This window comes from Vipera berus (assembly GCF_964194415.1).
Source record: "Vipera berus genome assembly, chromosome: W".
NCBI lineage: Eukaryota > Metazoa > Chordata > Lepidosauria > Squamata > Viperidae > Vipera > Vipera berus.
In genome coordinates, this window is record NC_138210.1 from 40365629 (window position 1) to 40382941 (window position 17313).

Below are 17313 nucleotides of genomic sequence, written 5' to 3' on the forward strand. Positions count from 1 at the left end.
AGCTGGTCTGGAGCTTCCGTTGGGCGTGCCACCGGCTGGGGAGCCCCGTGCAGGCGTGGCGTCGGCCGGAGGAGACAGCCGCAGCAGCGGGGTCTCCGAAGCCTCCTGTAGCGCAGCCGAAGCTCCCGAAGCCTCCCAGGCCGCCGTGACGCAGGGTGGGTCCGGGCCTCTGCCGGTCACGCCGTGAGCCGGGGAGCCCTGCGCAGACGCGCCACCGGGCGAAGACGGCAGCCGCGGCGCGGATAGAGAAAGCCGAAGCGGCGGCACGGCCCCCGGAGCCTTCCGGACCGCCACGGAGCCGGCCAAGTCCGGCGCGACCTCCGGAGCCTCTCGGACCACTGAGGAGCCAGGCAAGTCCGGCGGGTGCCAGGCAGGGGGAGCCGTAGAGGCGGAGGGGCCCCCCCTCGAGTGTCGGGCTCCCGAGGCCCGACATGCTGCCCCCTCTACCAGGGGCCCACCTGGAATGCAAGGAGAGAGGGGTGAGTGCTCCGTTATGTGACCTGCAGTCTCCCCCTGGGTCCCTCCCGGCTTCCCTGGATGTTTCCGGTGGAACGCGCGGAGAAGGCGTGGTGCACACACATCCCCGTCCCGCACCCAGGTGGCCTCCTCCATGGGGTATCCCTTCCAGAGCACCAAGTATTGCACCCGCCCCCTCCGTTTTCGGGAATCCAGGATCTCCTGTACCTCATAGTGGTCGCCGTGTACAGGCCCTGGGCCGCCCTCCCCCACCGCCGCAGAGGCGGTTGTAGCAGGCTTCAGCAGGCTACTGTGGAAGACGGGGTGTATCTTCCCAAGGAGGGGGGGTAGCCGAAGCCTGACGGTGACAGGGTTTACTACCTGTATAACCCGGAACGGCCCGAGATACTTGGGCCCTAGCTTCTTACAGGGCACCTGTAGCCGCAGGTACTTCGTGGAGAGGTATACAAGATCACCTACTTTAGGGAGTGCAAATGGCCGTCTCTTTCTGTCTGCCTGCTCTTTGTATGTCCCTGCAGCCCGCTCTAACGCCTTCTTCGCTATCCCCCATACTTCCTCCAACCGGTGCATCCACTCCCCAGGTGTGCAGGACGCAGGGGCCCCCTGGTCACAACCTGCGATGGGGACGAATTCGTAACCAGAGACCACTTTAAAGGGGGAGAACCCAGTGCTGCTATGCACCACGTTGTTGTAGGCTACTTCCGCAAAGGCTAGCAGGTCCACCCATTCAGACTGCTGGTATGAGACGTAACAACGCAGGTATCGCTCCACCGCCGCGTTTGCACGTTCCGCAGCCCCGTTTGTGCTTGGGTGGTACGCCGAGCTCAGGCCCTGTGTTGCTCCGATGTAACGCACGAAATCCCTCCAGAACCGGGCCGTGAATTGCACCCCACGGTCCGAGATGATATGTCATGGCACCCCGTGAAGACGGTAAATGTGCTGGACAAACAGCCAGGCCAGCCGACGGGCCGAAGGCAACCCCTTGCAGGGGATAAAGTGGGCCTGTTTCGAGAATAAGTCCACTATTGTCCACAAAACGTTGTACCCCCTGCTTTCCGGTAGCTCGACCACAAAGTCCATGGCAATGTCCTGCCAAGGCCGTACGGGGTCCGCCACCTGTTGCAGAAGGCCTGCTGGTTTGTTGGTGGAGGGCTTGGTGGTTGCACAAACGCGGCATTTCTGCACGTAGCTCTCGATGTCTCGCCTCATGGTTGGCCACCAGAACTGGCGGCGGGCCAAATGTAGGGTTTTTACGAACCCGTAATGGCCTGCCTGCCTGGAGTCATGGCACTGATAGAGCGCTTGATTCCATGCCGCCGCAGGCACATACAGCCTGACCCCGTGCCAAGCTAAGCCATCCCGCAACGTGAGCGTATCGGGGTGCGCCTGCATCCATTCATCAGTTGCCAGCGCCCCCTTACAGGCCCGTAGGAAGTCGTCCGTCAAGGCGTTGGCCTTGTGCTCCGCCCCCTCCACCGGGCGGGGTGGCGGTACCAGTGCCTGTACTACCTCCTCTTTCCGGCAATCGTATTGGGGTAGCTGTGACAAGGCGTCTGCCAGGAAGCGGCCCCCGGAGCCTTCCGGACCGCCACGGAGCCGGCCAAGTCCGGCGCGACCTCCGGAGCCTCTCGGACCACTGAGGAGCCAGGCAAGTCCGGCGGGTGCCAGGCAGGGGGAGCCGTAGAGGCGGAGGGGCCCCCCATCGAGTGTCGGGCTCCCGAGGCCCGACACCGGTTACAGGTGGAAACCGTTAGATGGCATTGTCCTACAGCACAAGCAACTAGTCCTCAAAGTTGCACAAGCTGCAAGGGCCAACACAAAAGGACTGAGTGCAGGTTTTGCACAGCAGTGTGCCATGCCTGTGGGAAGCAAAGCCACATCACCAGAGTCTGTAGAGGTCACCAGAGAGATGCTCAGACTGCAGATGCCCAGCAGAAAGGTAAATGGGCCCTGGGGCAGAACAGGGTCGGATACTGTTCTGGGAGGAGAAGCATTCTGTGGACGAGAGCCCAATGCCCTCTTAAAGAGAAGCTGAGACTTCAAGTCAAAATACAAGGGGTTCCTTGCCCCATGGAGCTCGACACAGGGTCAGCTCTGTCTATCATTTCATACAAGACTTTCAGTTACATCTGCAGACAAGGCAAGAAGTGAGTTCAGCTCAAACCGTCAAGCCTTGTTCTGACAGATTTTCAAAATTGCCATGTCGCGGTGAAAGGCGAAGCCACCATGAGAGTCACGTTCAAAGAGTTTGAGGGTCCCCTCAACGTTGTGGTTGTTGAAAGACAACGTACAAGTCTAATAGGATTAGACTGGTTCGAGGCCCTGGGCATCCGTGTGACTGGCATAAATCGCACCCAGACGGCCAACATGGCAGCAGTATGCCAAGAGTATGCTGATGTGTTCAGTCCTAACTTAGGACAATATAAAGGGGCACCCATATCCCTTCATCCTGATCTGGCTGTCACACCAATCAGGATAAAACAGCGCAGAGTACCGTTTGCACTAAAACCAAAAATCGATGCAGAATTGGACAAATTAGTGTAAGAGGGAGTGCTCCAACCAGTGGACAGTAGCCTGTGGGAGACTCCCATACTGAGCCCAGTGAAGTCCAATGGGGACTGTATCTGTGCAGACTACAAGTGCACAATCAACAAGGCACTACAGCAACACGCTTCCCCTTTGCCAGTGGTTAGTCACATCCTTGCATCACTTCATGGAGGTCGCTTGTTTGCCAAACTCGACTTCGCACAAGCCTACCAACAGCTGCCAGCTGACAATGCCACAGCTGAGGCACAGACAATCATTCAGAGTTCATCGCCTGCAGTTTGGGGTAAGTGTTACCCCGGGATTGTTCCAAAGCGTTATGGAACAGACACTTAAAAATATACCAGGCGTCTGCCCCTATTTTGATGATGTCCTGATTGCAGGTGAATCTGCGGCAGTACTAGCAGATCACCTCAGAGCAGTGCTTCAATGATTTCGTGAAGAGGGTTGAAGTTAAAGAAAGAAAAGTGTCAGATTGGAGTGGACGCTACTGAATTCTTGGGATTTCGGATAGATTCCACCAGAATCCACCCATCAGAAGCTAAGCTGAAAGCTATCCAACAAGCCCCAAGACCTAAGTCCAAAGGGGAGTTACAGGCATTCCTGGGACTTTTAAATTTTTATCACTCATTTCTGCCACACAAAGTGTCATTGGCCAAGCCACTTCATCGTCTTTTAGACAAAAAAGCATGCTGGGTGTGGGCAAGCACCCACGATAAAGCATTCAGAGCAGTCAAATCACTGCTATCGTCTAACTCTGTGTTAGCACATTTTAATGAGAAACTGCCTGTGATTTTAGCATGTGATGCATCACCGTATGGCATCGGAGCAGTTCTAAGCCAATGAAATGGCAGATGGCCGTGAAGCTCCTATAGCTTATTACTCTAGAACATTATCTGCAGCAGAGAGAAATTATGCGCAGATAGACAAGGAAGCCCTCGCTATTGTAGCAGGAATTAAAAAATTCCATGACTTCCTATACGGGCGACCCTTCACCATTTTCAATGATCAGAAGCCGTGGCTCAGCCTCTTTACAGCAGACAAGCAGACTCCACAGATCCTATCACCAAGGATGCTGCAATGGTCAATTTTTATGGCTGCCTATTCATAGAGGCTAGTCCACAAACCTGGCAAGGAAATGGGCCATGCTGATGCACTCAGCCGACTGCCTCTGCCTCAAACAGATCCAGACCCAACCCCAGCAGCTTGCATCGTGGCAATCCAGGATCTTTCTGAAACACCCCTACACGCAGGAGATGTGGCCGCCGAAACTGCCACTGACAAAACTGTCATGTTTTGAACTGAGTGTTGAGGGGGTGGCCAGAAAACAGGCCAAGTCCAGAGTTCCAGAGTTATGCCAGCAAAAAGGATGAGCTGTCAGCCCACAAGGGTTGCATATTGTGGGGAAGCAGGGTGATTGTTCCACCCACAATGCGAGCCAGAGTATTAGAATCTCTGCATGAGGGGCATCCTGGCATCGTCAGAATGAAGGCACTTGCATGAAGCTACTTGTGGTGGCCAGGTTTGGATAAAGACATTGAGGCTCAAGTAAGGAGCTGTAGGGTCTGCCAAGAAACCCGGCCAGAAATGCCTCAAGCACCAGTGCACCGTTGGGAGACCACACAAACTCCATGGTCTCGCATGCATATCGACTTTGCAGGACCATTTCAGGGACAGGTATTCCTCATTGTCGTGTACAGCTATTCAAAATAGCTAGAGGTAGTACCTGTCCAATCTATGACTACTGCCAGGACCATCCAGGAACTGCACAGGCTTTTTGCTACACACGGCCTGCGTCATTGTGTCAGACAATGGGGCACAATTCATGGCAGCAGAGTTCCAGTCCTTCCTTAAAGCTAACATAATTAGACACACCACTTCAGCCCCATTCCATCCAGCCTCCAACAGCCAAGCTGAACGGATGGTGAGATCCACTAAAGAGTCTCTTAAAAGACTAATGACCTGAGACTGGAATCATCGCCTGGCAGACTTTCTTTTATGCTAGCACACAATTCCGAGTACTGCTACAGGTCGCAGCCCAGCCGAGCTGAGATGGGGTCATCGACTAACGACAAAGTTGGACCATCTCCATCCGGACAGAGCAGCTGCAGAAACATCACAACCCAAGCCTTCAAGGAATTTACATTTGGGTGAGCCTGTTTGGGCAAGAAACTATGGGTAGGGGACACCTTGGGTAGTTGCTATTGTGACAAAGGTGTCAGGGCCACTATCCTACGAGGTGGCCCTGGATGACGATCGTCTGGTCCAATGCTACATTGACCAATTGCGGCGGCTGGCAAGTCAGAGTCCTGGAGCAGAGGACAAGAGAACTATGGATATTTATTGGGAAGTGGACATTCCCGAATCGGCCAGACCCACAGAGACTGTACGAGTTGAACCAGAATCAACACAGAACAGTGAACCGTGTTTGCTGGCAAGTGACGTGAGCGAACACAGAGGTACAGGTCTACCCAGTACGGCCGAACACAGCAGCACCCATCTACTCGGTGCAGACAGACTTAGCGGCATGGGTCTACTGGCTATGGCTAAATGGCAAGTTTATCGGGAGCCCCAGTTTTGCGGCACTCTGAAAGAACCCGTAATCCACCCACATACTTAAATGATTATGTACACAAAATGTACTTGTCTAGGGGAAAGGGGTGTTATGTATTGATATTGACCGTTAATGTGTTTTGGTTTAAATGTGTCTCCAACTGTTTTGGAGGGAAACTGATGTTTATATTTGAGCTGGAAAACCAGCTTTAAATCTGATTGGTCGCCGCCTAGTGGCAGCATGTATAAATATCGGTCAGTCTGTCAGTTGAGTTCAGTTCTGTTATTCTTGCAATAAAACATGTTGCATTACATCGGTCTGGTCAATGCCTTCAAGAACTCACTACGCAACAAGGAGTATGCCACCACGGTGTCTGCATATATCCAAAAGTGCATAGAAGATGTCTGTGTCCTGAAAAGCATTCTTGTGAGAGCGAATGAAAAACCGTGGCTGACTTAAGAGGTCCGCAAGATGCTGAAAGCACAGAATGTGGCTTTTAAATATGGTAACACACTTAGAACAGCCAGAGCAAATCTGAAAAGTGCCATAAAAGGTGCAAAGCAAGCCCATTGCCAGAAAATTCAGAACTTTTTTCAGGACCCAACAAACACCAGGCGAATGTGGAAAGAAATCCAGGCCATTACGGATTACAAGGTGACTCCATCAAGATGCAAGGATGACACAGACTTCCTAAACAAACTGAATACATTTTTTGGTAGATTTGAGGCATCAAATAGCACTCCTGCTAGGAAAGCTGTGCCCCATCCTGACGAGCAAGTGCTAAGCTTTGATGTCACCTCTGTCTAGAAAATACTGCAGAAAGTTAACATTCAGAAAGCAGCAAGCCCAGATAACGTCCCTGGACGTGTCCTTAGGGAATGCACAGATGAGCTGGCTTGTGTGCTTACAGATATTTTTCAATCTCTCATTGCAGCAGGCAGTGGTCCCATCATGTTTTAAGACAGCCATCATCTTGCCAGTGCCAAAAAAGTCCACAATTACAAGTCTTAATGATTACTGTCCGGTTGCACTGACATCCACCATTATAAAATGCTTTGAGAAGCTGATAAAGGACATTATTGTATCTAGCCTCCCGCCAGCATTAGACCCGCTTCAGTTTGCCTACCGACCAAATCAATCTACGGAGGATGCTATTTCTTCCATTCTCCATCTGAGCTTGAAGCACTTAGAGGAAAGAAATACTCACGTGCGTTTGCTGTTTGTCAACTTCAGTTCGGTGTTTAACACAATCATTCCCCAGCATCTAGTAGACAAACTGGGTCTTTTAGGCTTAAACACTCCTTTGTGCAACTGGATTCTTGATTTTCTTACCAACAGGCCCCAATATGTGCGAGTTGGAACAAATACCTCTAATACCATTTTCTTGAGCACAGGTTCTCCTCAGGGCTGCATCCTAAGTCCGCTGCTGTTCACCCTGTTGACCCATGACTGTTGTGCTAGGTTTGCCACCAACCATATTGTGAAGTTCACAGATGATACAACAGTAGTGGGCCTTATTCATGATGACAATGTGGAAGTTTACTGCAAGGAGTTTGAGGGGTTGGTGAACTGGTGTAAGGAAAACAGCCTAGTTTTAAATACCGGAAAAACCAAAGAGATCATTGTCGATTTCAGAAAAGGCAGGCACAGCCACACTTCTCTGTGCATTAATGATTCACCTGTGGAGATGGTTACCAGCATCAAATTTCTGGGTGTGCCGCTAACAGGTAGGCTGGCTTGGTCGCTCAACAGCAAGACACTGGTGAAGCAGGCACAGCAGTGCCTGCATTTTCTGTGTCACATGAGAAAAGCACATCTTCCTTCCCCTGTCCTGACCACTTTCTACAGGGGAACGATCAAGAGCATTCTGTCATACAGCATCACAGTCTGGTTTGGAAGCATCACTGCTTCAGACAGGAAGGCGGTGCAGAGAGTGGTGAGTATGGCCGAAAAGATCATTGGCAGTTGCCTCCTTTCCATCCAGGACATAGCATAGAAGTGTTGCTTGAGCAGGGTCCGCAAGATTGTCTGGGATGTTACACATCCTCTTCACGACCTGTTTTCCTTGTCACCTTCTGGGAGGAGTCTTCGTGGTATCCGTAGCAGAACATCCAGATTCAGCCAGTTTCATTCCATACAGCATTAACCTTGTGAACTCTCAAGCTTCCTCCTTCTATTATATATTCAAGGTGGACAATATTTAATATTTATTTGTTATGTATATGTAGGGGTGTGGGTCTATACACATGTTGTATATAGTATGTTTAGGTTTGTGTCATGTATGTGTTTCACTTTGAGAGTGGGCAACTAAATTTCATTTTTGATGTGTGCTGTTGTGCCCACAGTAAAAAATGACAATAAAGGTTATCTTATATCTTATATAAAGATATGAATTGCTTAAAATTGGGTGCACTTTTTCCTCATTTGGAGTTATTTGTTGATCTATAGCTGTCAGGTAGAAGGATAGAGTTCAAAAGTACTGCAAGTTTATTTCATGCTACCTATACACAAGAATCTGAACTACTAACTGTCAAGGCAAATTGGCACCAGATAAGAGTCAATGAACTTCAAGGGGGGGCGGGGCTGGACTTACAGTAGGTCTCTTATGGGGGCATAGAAACTCTAAACTGATGATGCATTTGACCCTGCCCTCAGGCTTAGCTTAGTTATCTCCTAAAATGTTAAGTGTGAAACATGGGCAGCTGCATGCCTCTCCATTTCAACTTGTCATTAGAGTAAGGGGGGAGGTCTTGACTATGATGGGTTAATTTGGAGAAATTAAACTTCTGCAGTTTTATGGAGGCTTGTGAGAGTCTGGAAACTTTTCAAGTTTGTATCAACAGGTGTGAAGAACACTGATAGTTCCCATAACAAGAGAACTTGTTTACATGGTCTACGTGGAAGCCTGGGGGTTAAGCTGAGAAAGTCATTGTTTAATACTGTGAACTGATGCTTTAGATATTCCGAGTTAGTTTTACCCTCACCATTACCACGCTATGTATTCAATAAACAGTAAGCTTTTTAGCCCCTTCATGGATTACTGCCTTGTCGTGGCGAAGGGGCTTGCGTAATTCAATGAAGCTATGAGCTATGCCGTGCAGGGCCACCCAAGACGGACAGGTCATAGCTGAGAGTTCTGACAAAACGTGATCCACTGGAGAAGGAAATGGCAACCCACTCCAGTATCTTTGCCATGAAAACCCTATGGACAGTACCAAAAGGCAAAACGATATGACGCTGGAAGATGAGCCCCTCAGGTCAGAAGGCGTCCAATATGCTACTGGGGAAGAGCAGAGGGCTAGTACTAGTAGCGCCAGAAAGAATGAAGCGACTGGGCCAAAGCCGAAAGGACGCTCAGCTGTGGATGTGTCTGGTGGTGAAAGGAAAGTCCGATGCTGTAAAGATTTTTTCTCCATAGGAACCTGGAATGTAAGATCCATGAATCAAGGAAAGCTGGATGTGGTCAAACAAGAGATGACAAGACTGAACATCGACATCTTAGGTATCAGCGAACTAAAATGGACAGGAATGGGTGAATTTAATTCAGATGACCATCCGGTATACTACTGCGGGCAAGAATCCCTCAGAAGAAATGGAGTAGCCTTCATAGTCAATAAAAGAGTAGGAAAATCAATACTGGGATACAATCCTCAAAATGACAGAATGATCTCAGCTCGAATCCAAGGGAAACCATTCAATATCACAGTAGTCCAAGTCTATGCCCCAACCACCAGTGCTGAAGAGGATGAAATTGACCGGTTCTATGAAGCCCTACAGCACCTTATAGAAATAACACCAAAAAATGATGTCCTTATCATCATGGGGGATTGGAATGCTAAAATAGGAAGCCAAAAGATAACTGGAATAACAGGCAAGTTTGGCCTTGGAGTACAAAATGAAGCAGGGCACAGGGTGATAGAATTTTGTCAAGAGAATACGATGGTCATAGCAAACACTCTTTTCCAACAACCCAAGAGACGGCTCTACACATGGACATCACCAGATGGTCAACACAGAAATCAGATTGACTATATGCTCTGCAGCCAAAGATGGAGAAGCTCTATACAGTCGGTAAAAACAAGACCAGGAGCTGACTGTGGCTCAGACCATGAGCTTCTCCTTGCAAAGTTTAGGCTTAAACTGAAGAAAGTAGGGAAAAGCACTAGGCCACTCAGGTATGAATTAAATCATATCCCTGTTGAATATACAGTAGAGGTGACAAATAGATTTAAGGAATTAGATCTGATAGACAGAGTGCCTGAAGAACTATGGACAGAGGTTCGCGACATTGTACAACAGGTAGCAACCAAAACCATCCCAAAGAAAAAGAAATGCAAGAAAGCAAAATGGCTGTCTGAGGAAGCTTTGCAAATAGCTGAGGAAAGGAGGAAAGCGAAAGGCAAGGGAGAAAAACATAGATATGCCCAATTGAATGCAGAATTCCAGAGAATAGCTAGAAGAGATAAGAATGCCTTCTTAAATGAACAGTGCAAAGAAATAGAAGAAAACAATAGAATAGGGAGGACCAGAGATCTTTTCAAGAAAATTGGAGAGATGAAGGGAACATTCCATGCAAAAATGGGCATGATAAAGGACCAAAATGGCAGGGACCTAACAGAGGCAGAAGAGATTAAGAAGAGGTGGCAAAATTACACAGAAGAACTATACAAGAATGAGCTTAACGTCCCAGATAATCACAATGAGGTGGTCACTGACCTCGAGCCAGACATCCTAGAATGTGAAGTGAAGTGGGCCTTAGAAAAGCTGAGCAACAACAAAGCTAGTGGAGGTGACAGTATTCCAGCTGAGCTATTCAAAATCTTAAAAGACAGTGCAGTAAAAGTGCTACACTCAATTTGCCAGCAAATTTGGAAAACTCAACAGTGGCCACAGGATTGGAAAAGATCAGTTTACATTCCAATTCCAAAGAAAGGCAGTGCCAAAGAATGTTCAAACTATCGCACCATTGCACTCATTTCTCATGCTAGTAAAGTCATGCTTAAAATCCTACAAGCTAGACTTCAGCAGTATGTGGATCGAGAACTACCAGAAGTACAGGCAGGATTTCGAAGAGGCAGAGGAACTAGAGATCAAATTGCTAACATACGCTGGATCATGGAGAAAGCTAGGGAGTTCCAGAAAAACATCTACTTCTGCTTCATTGACTATGCTAAAGCCTTTGATTGTGTGGATCATAACAAACTGTGGCAAGTTCTTAAAGAGATGGGAGTACCAGACCATCTTATTTGTCTCTTGAGAAACCTATATGCGGGTCAAGAAGCAACAGTGAGAACTGGACACGGAACCACTGACTGGTTCAAAATTGGGAAAGGAGTCCGGCAAGGCTGTATACTGTCGCCCTGCCTATTTAACTTATATGCAGAGCACATCATGAGAAAGGCAGGGCTAGATGAATCAAAAGTTGGAATTAAGATTGCTGGAAGAAATATCAACAACCTAAGATACGCAGATGATACCACTCTAATGGCAGAAAGTGAAGAAGAACTAAAGAGCCTCTTGTTGCGGGTGAAGAAGGAGAGTGCAATACTTGGGTTGAAACTTAACATTAAGAAAACCAAGATCATGGCATCTGGCCCTCTCAATTCCTGGCAAATAGATGGGGAAGAAATGGAGGTAGTGACAGCACACTAAAAAGCAGAGACATCACCCTGTCAACAAAAGTGCGTATAGTCAAGGCTATGGTCTTCCCAGTTGCAATGTATGGCAGTGAAAGTTGGACCATAAGAAAGGCTGAGCACCAAAGAATTGAGGCCTTTGAACTATGGTGCTGGAGAAGACTCCTGCAAGTCCCTTGGACTGCAAGGCGATCAAACCGGTCAGTCCTAGAGGAGATCAACCCTGACTGCTCTTTAGAAGGCCAGATCCTGAAGCTAAAACTCAAATACTTTGGCCACCTAATGAGAAGGAAGGACTCACTGGAGAAGAGCCTAATGCTGGGAAAGATCGAGGGCAATAGAAGAAGGGGACGACAGAGAATGAGGTGGCTGGATGGAGTCACTGAAGCAGTAGGCGTGAGCTTAAATGGACTCCAGAAGATGGTAGAAGACAGGAAGGCCTGGAGGAATGTTGTCCATAGGGTCGCGATGAGTCGGACACGACTTTGCAGCTAACAACAACAACAACAAGCTTTTTAGAATTGAATTGATCTTGAATTTTTATTTGCATATTCAAGCTCGATGTTGACATTAAACTAACTGTCCTACTTTGTAGCCTACCCAGGAGTGCTGAATATTGTGAGAACTGCCATGGACAAGAAGACAGATGCAGGGACACTGCAGGGGGAAGCTCCCCTCTCATGGTGGGTGACTGTAATCCAGACAGGAGAGGCAGCTTTGTCAACTGGGGCTCACCCAAAGCAGAAAGCTGGTTCGTTAGAGCCACCATGAACTGCTGGAGGTGTAAAAGAGACAGAGGCTCCATGCCCGGCGCCTAGAACTACGTGGGTGAGTGGTCTCAGAAAAGCAGCAGAAGCTGAGTTTCCTCTGAATTTATCTGAGGCTTGGCCCACAAAGGCATCCAAGAGGGCAGCAGAGTGGGGAGAGCCAGTGGATTGGAAACTCCCTGTGACCACTTGCATCCCTTCTGTGGAGCAATTGAGGGAGAAGTTCAGGGGATTGGAGGTTTAAGGATCCAACTGATATGAGAGGTATCCAGGCAGCACTTCTTGGAGCTGATCTACCCCCTGGCTATGTATTGGTAAGGAATGGTCCCCAGCCTCCTCCTTTCAAAGTCACATTCGATGGACAACCAGAGAAGTTGGCTTACTTTCTGATGCAGGTGTGGAACTATTTAGAAAGATATGGAGACATATATACCAGTGAAGGAGCATGTGTAAATGTTATTTCCACAAATCTGAAAGGGGAAACAGTGGAATGGATGGTGTCCTTATACAATGAGGCAGCACCAGAACTCCAGGATGTGGATGCTTTCATGCAAGAGCTACGGAATTGTTTTGAAGAACCTGCCAAGGCAAGGAAGGCAGATGCAAGAATCCAGATGATCAAGAAAGGGAAGTGACCAGTGGCAGAATATATTAGGGAATTTCACAGTCTGGTTGCTTGTGTAAGAGGATGGCTGGAGCATATGTTGGTCTACTAATTTTGAGCTGGACTAAATAAGGAATTAAATAAGGAATTATATTACAACTCTCTACCCAGAGGGGTGCCCCATTTCCTCAGACATTGGTACCAGTTAACAACTGAGGTGGAGTTGGATTTGATGGATTACTGACAGCACACTTGTCAAGATAACTGACCTCATTTTGCTGTAGAGAGATGCCCGGCTAGGTGAGGGAACAAGAGTAATGTCCTAGGGACCAGAAGGGAGAAACCACCTCTGGGAATGGGAGCAAGTTTCTGGTGTAGAAAGGAGGGACACTGAGCCGTAGATTGCCATGCACCACACCCAATGTCAGTACATCGCCCTCCAAGCAAGTCCAAGCCAAAGAATCCAGAGCCAAAGCCCAAAGAAAGAATGAAAGTGGCTCAACAGGTTGTGGAGGTCTCCTCCCCCTCTGGGGAAGGCAAGAGAACTCTGACCCCTAATAAACCAGGTCTGGTTTTCTATGAGAGTGACAGTGAAGGAGAAGATGACCCAATGGTAAGTGGTCCTATTTCCCCAATGACTACTAAAGTAGAACTGTTTGTACCTTCCTCAGGAGTAAGGGAGACCATCACCACCTTATTGGACTCAGGGTGCACTAGATGTGTGATAAGCTTGCCCATGGTTGAAAAACTAGGACTGCGACTCAGAAAGTTGAGACAACCCACACGGTTCAAGCAGTTAGATGGGTCCCTTACAGTGTGTGTGTGTGTGTGTGTGTGTGTGAACCTGCCACTTATTTCACTGAGCCAGTGACTATAAAATTTGGCAATCATACTGAAATCATTGTTTTATAGTAGCTCCTGGAATGACTGAAAGTATGATTTTAGGATTAGCTTGGCTGAAGAAACAGACACCCCCCAATACAATAGATTGGAATAATAACAAATAGAACTTAAAGAACAAAGTGGACAATCAACAAAAGCTGCAGGAGTTGCCAGCTGCTTGCTAAATGCCTACAGCTGAGAAATTGAAAGTGGCTTCTGTGGATACACAAAAGGCTGACAGGCAGTTAGAATACATTGTGCCCGCAGAATACAGAAATTTAATAGAAGTTTTTAGTGAACAGGAATCAAATGTATTCCCACCTTATCAGCCATCAGATTGTGCTATCGAAATAGTCCCACAGGCTAAGTTACCTAAGCTGAAGATGTATGCTATGACACCTAAAGAAATGGAAGAGCTTTGAGGATTTCTAGAAAAAAACTTGGCTCAGGGTTTTATTGAACCTGCAAAATCGAAAATGGCTGCCCCTTTTCAAGGTTCTGATAGACAAGACCGAACAAATCAGAACTCTGAGGCTTGAAATTTCCTCAAAGAACATGTTTATTGGTTACATAGTATCGGCACAGTCTAAAGTGAAACCAGGACTGAAATCCCCTTCAAAGAGAGACAATATTACAAAGTTGAACTTCCCACCCCAATGCTATGCAATCAATAGAATAAAACAGTTTGGTGGGCTTTCTAACCAAATGCTCATGCCCCCCATCTAACTGACAAAAATGACCTTGGTTCCCACAAGACAGTAAAATATTTAGACTAGTAGAAATCCTCCACACTTCCTCCCATTCTTGTGGCAACCTAGAACGAGCAAAATGACTGCAGCCAGGTTTGTTATAGAATTGACAGTCAGACGCCCTAGGAAGAAAGCAAGTCCTGGAAACAAAACAAAATGCAAGCTAAGAATCCTCCCTGGGTTTATGTGGATATTTATCATAAAACCTCTGAATCAATCTGTCTGCTTTCATATCAGTACCATTTACCCGGGTACACTCTGATAAAGGGTAGCCCTTCCACTGGACCAGATTTGTAATTTACCCTTATACAATCTAGAGTCAAGAATATGCTTTACCTCATAATGATTCTCTTCCTCTACCAGAATGGGGCTGGGTGCTTTTTGGGGAATCAGTCTCAAGGATGATTCTGTGACCGGTTTTAACAAACTGCAATGGAAAACAGGGTGAACTTTCCCTAATAGTCATGGGAGTTGCAACTGAACTGTGACAGTATTTATAATTTTGACTATGGGAAAAGGACCAAGGAACTTAGGTCCCAATTTTTTACTCAGTAATTTTAATCTTCGATATTTAGTGGAAAGGTAAACCTTCTCCCCCACATGAAGTGGCTTCTGGGGAGATTGCTTTTGATCAGCCTGTTCTTTGTATGTCTTTGCAGCCTGGGTTAAAGGTTTTTTCACATTGGCCCAAACCGCTTGCAAAGAGGTCACCCACTGATCTAAAGTTTGTGAAGCAGGAGGTTCTTGGGGGTATTCGGGGACATAGGGACAAAATCCCAACCAGTAGCTATTTTAAACGACATAGGTCCAGTGTTACTGTGTGCAGTGTTGTTGTATGCCACTTCAGCGAAAGGCAGGAGGTCCGCCCAATTAGTCTGTTGGTAATTAACATAACTGTGAGATGGTCTCACGAGGTCGATGATTCGTTAAGGTGCTTCCAAGTAAAAGGCATCACGCAGGGATGCAATCATTCAAAGCTTTATTTAACGATAAAGTAAATAGAAAGAGTTCCCTGGCATGGAGGCATCCATGCCTGGGTTGAGCTCATGGATCAGCAAGCAAGCAAGCAGAAGAAAGAACAAAGAGAACAGAGAGGTGCCCAGATGCTCGTTATCAGAGCATCGAACCAAATCAAATCATTGGCCGTGTCTGACAGGCTGGCATATTCAGCCTCGGCCGTGGAGCAAGAAACAAATTTTTGCTGCCTAACATGCCAATGGATAGGACAGCCATTTAGCAATATGAGGAAACCAGAGGTGCTCCGTCTACTCTTGGTGTCGCCAGCCCAGTCTGCATCTGAGTAAGCGGAGAGCTGGGCCGTCTTCCCCTTCTCTGGTTCCAGCACAAGGAGAGCATCGGTCGTGCCCCTGAGGTACCTAAATACTCTTTTAACAGCAGTCCAGTGGAATTCCTTTGGGTGTTCCACATGCCTGGACAGTAGATTCACAGCTAAAGTTATGTCAGGCCTGCTCCAATTGCTGATATATAGCAAGGAGCCAATCACAGATCTGTAAAGCTTATTATCTGTGAACTCAGGACCGTCCTTGTGAGTGTGATTGTAATAGTCACTTTGTATCGGGCTATGCATTGGGTTAGATTCTGCCATTTTGCATTTGGCATATAACTCCTTTATCTTTTCTTTCTGAGATAGAGCGAACCCCCCCTTAGTGGCCAAGATGTGCACAACCAAGTACTTGTCAACCCGCCCCAAAGACTTCAGGGTAAACTTTTCCCCAAGGGACTTGGCAAATTCATCACACCCTTTCTTGTCAGGCCCTACATATAGGAGGTCGTCCACATAAACTAACACCCGTTCTGTGGTACCCTTGGAGTTGCGTGTGAAAACACATTCATCTGCATGGGATGCACTGAAACCAACTCGTTCTAAACTTTTTCTAAGGCAGTCGTACCATAATTTCCCCGACTGCTTGAGGCCATATAACCCTTTTTGGAGCAGCCATGTATTTCCCCCTTCCTGCTGGTAGCCAGGAGGGGCCCTCACGTAGATCTGCCGGTCCAAGTCGGCATGGAGGTAAGCCGTCTGGATGTCGAATTGGAAGACTTCCTCCCCCAGAGCGGCTGCAGTTACGAGGGCGGCCTTGACGCTCTCTGCCCGGACGGTTGGAGAGTAGGTCTCCCCGTAGTCCTCCATGTAGCGTTAAGCAAACCCCTGAGCTACCAAACGGGCCTTATACAGGTAGAGGCCATTGGCAAGTGGTTTAGCCTTGAAAACCCACCTTGTGCCAATGACTTTCCTCTCCTTTGGTGGTTGCTGGGGGGTGAAGACCTTGAGCTTTTTCAGGCTGGCCATCTCCTGCTCCATCGCGAGCTGCCATTTCTCCTGTTCTTTGATGGGCAGCTCCTGGATGTCAGAGAAGGATTTTGGGGTGACCACAACGCTGTTGACAGATGCGATGTGCCCAATGTCGATTCTCTTTGGCGGGATCCCTTTGTTGGACCACTTTGATCTCTTGACGTTCTGCCACTCACCGCCCTTTTCTTCCGCGGGTTCCACATCCGCTGGCATTTCATGATTAGGACGTGTGGACCCTCGGTCCCGGGTGCTGGATATCGCGGGTCTCTGAGGCGTCGCTGGGGGTGAAGACGGCGTGTCTTCCCCCTTGGGACTGGACGGCTCATCCTCCCCATCTGAACCAGGTAGGATGACATCTTCGTCTTGTTCCTCACTTTCGTCGGTGGCAGGGTATGTGGTCGTCTCAGGTGATGTCGTGGTTGGTGTCCTTGCTGGGTCGGTTGATATATGGGCTCAGATCATTTCAGTGAATCTGGGTCCAATTGGAGTCCTCTTCGAAGGAGGCAGATTGGGAAGTCACAATCCTGCCCCCTTCTCCCAGGAAATGGTAGGCCTTGGAGCCAGGAGCATAGCCCAAGAACCTCAGTCTCTGGGAGACAGATCTTCCCTTCTTCTGCAGCTGCTTGGGGATGTGCACCCAAGCGTAGGAGCCAAACACACGCAAGTGTCCCAGACTTGGTTTCCTACCGTGGACCAGGAAATATGTGGTCTGGTTCACAACACTGCTCCAGGTGCGGTTTAAGGTGTAATTGGCATATTTCACCGCCTCTGCCCAGTATGATTCTG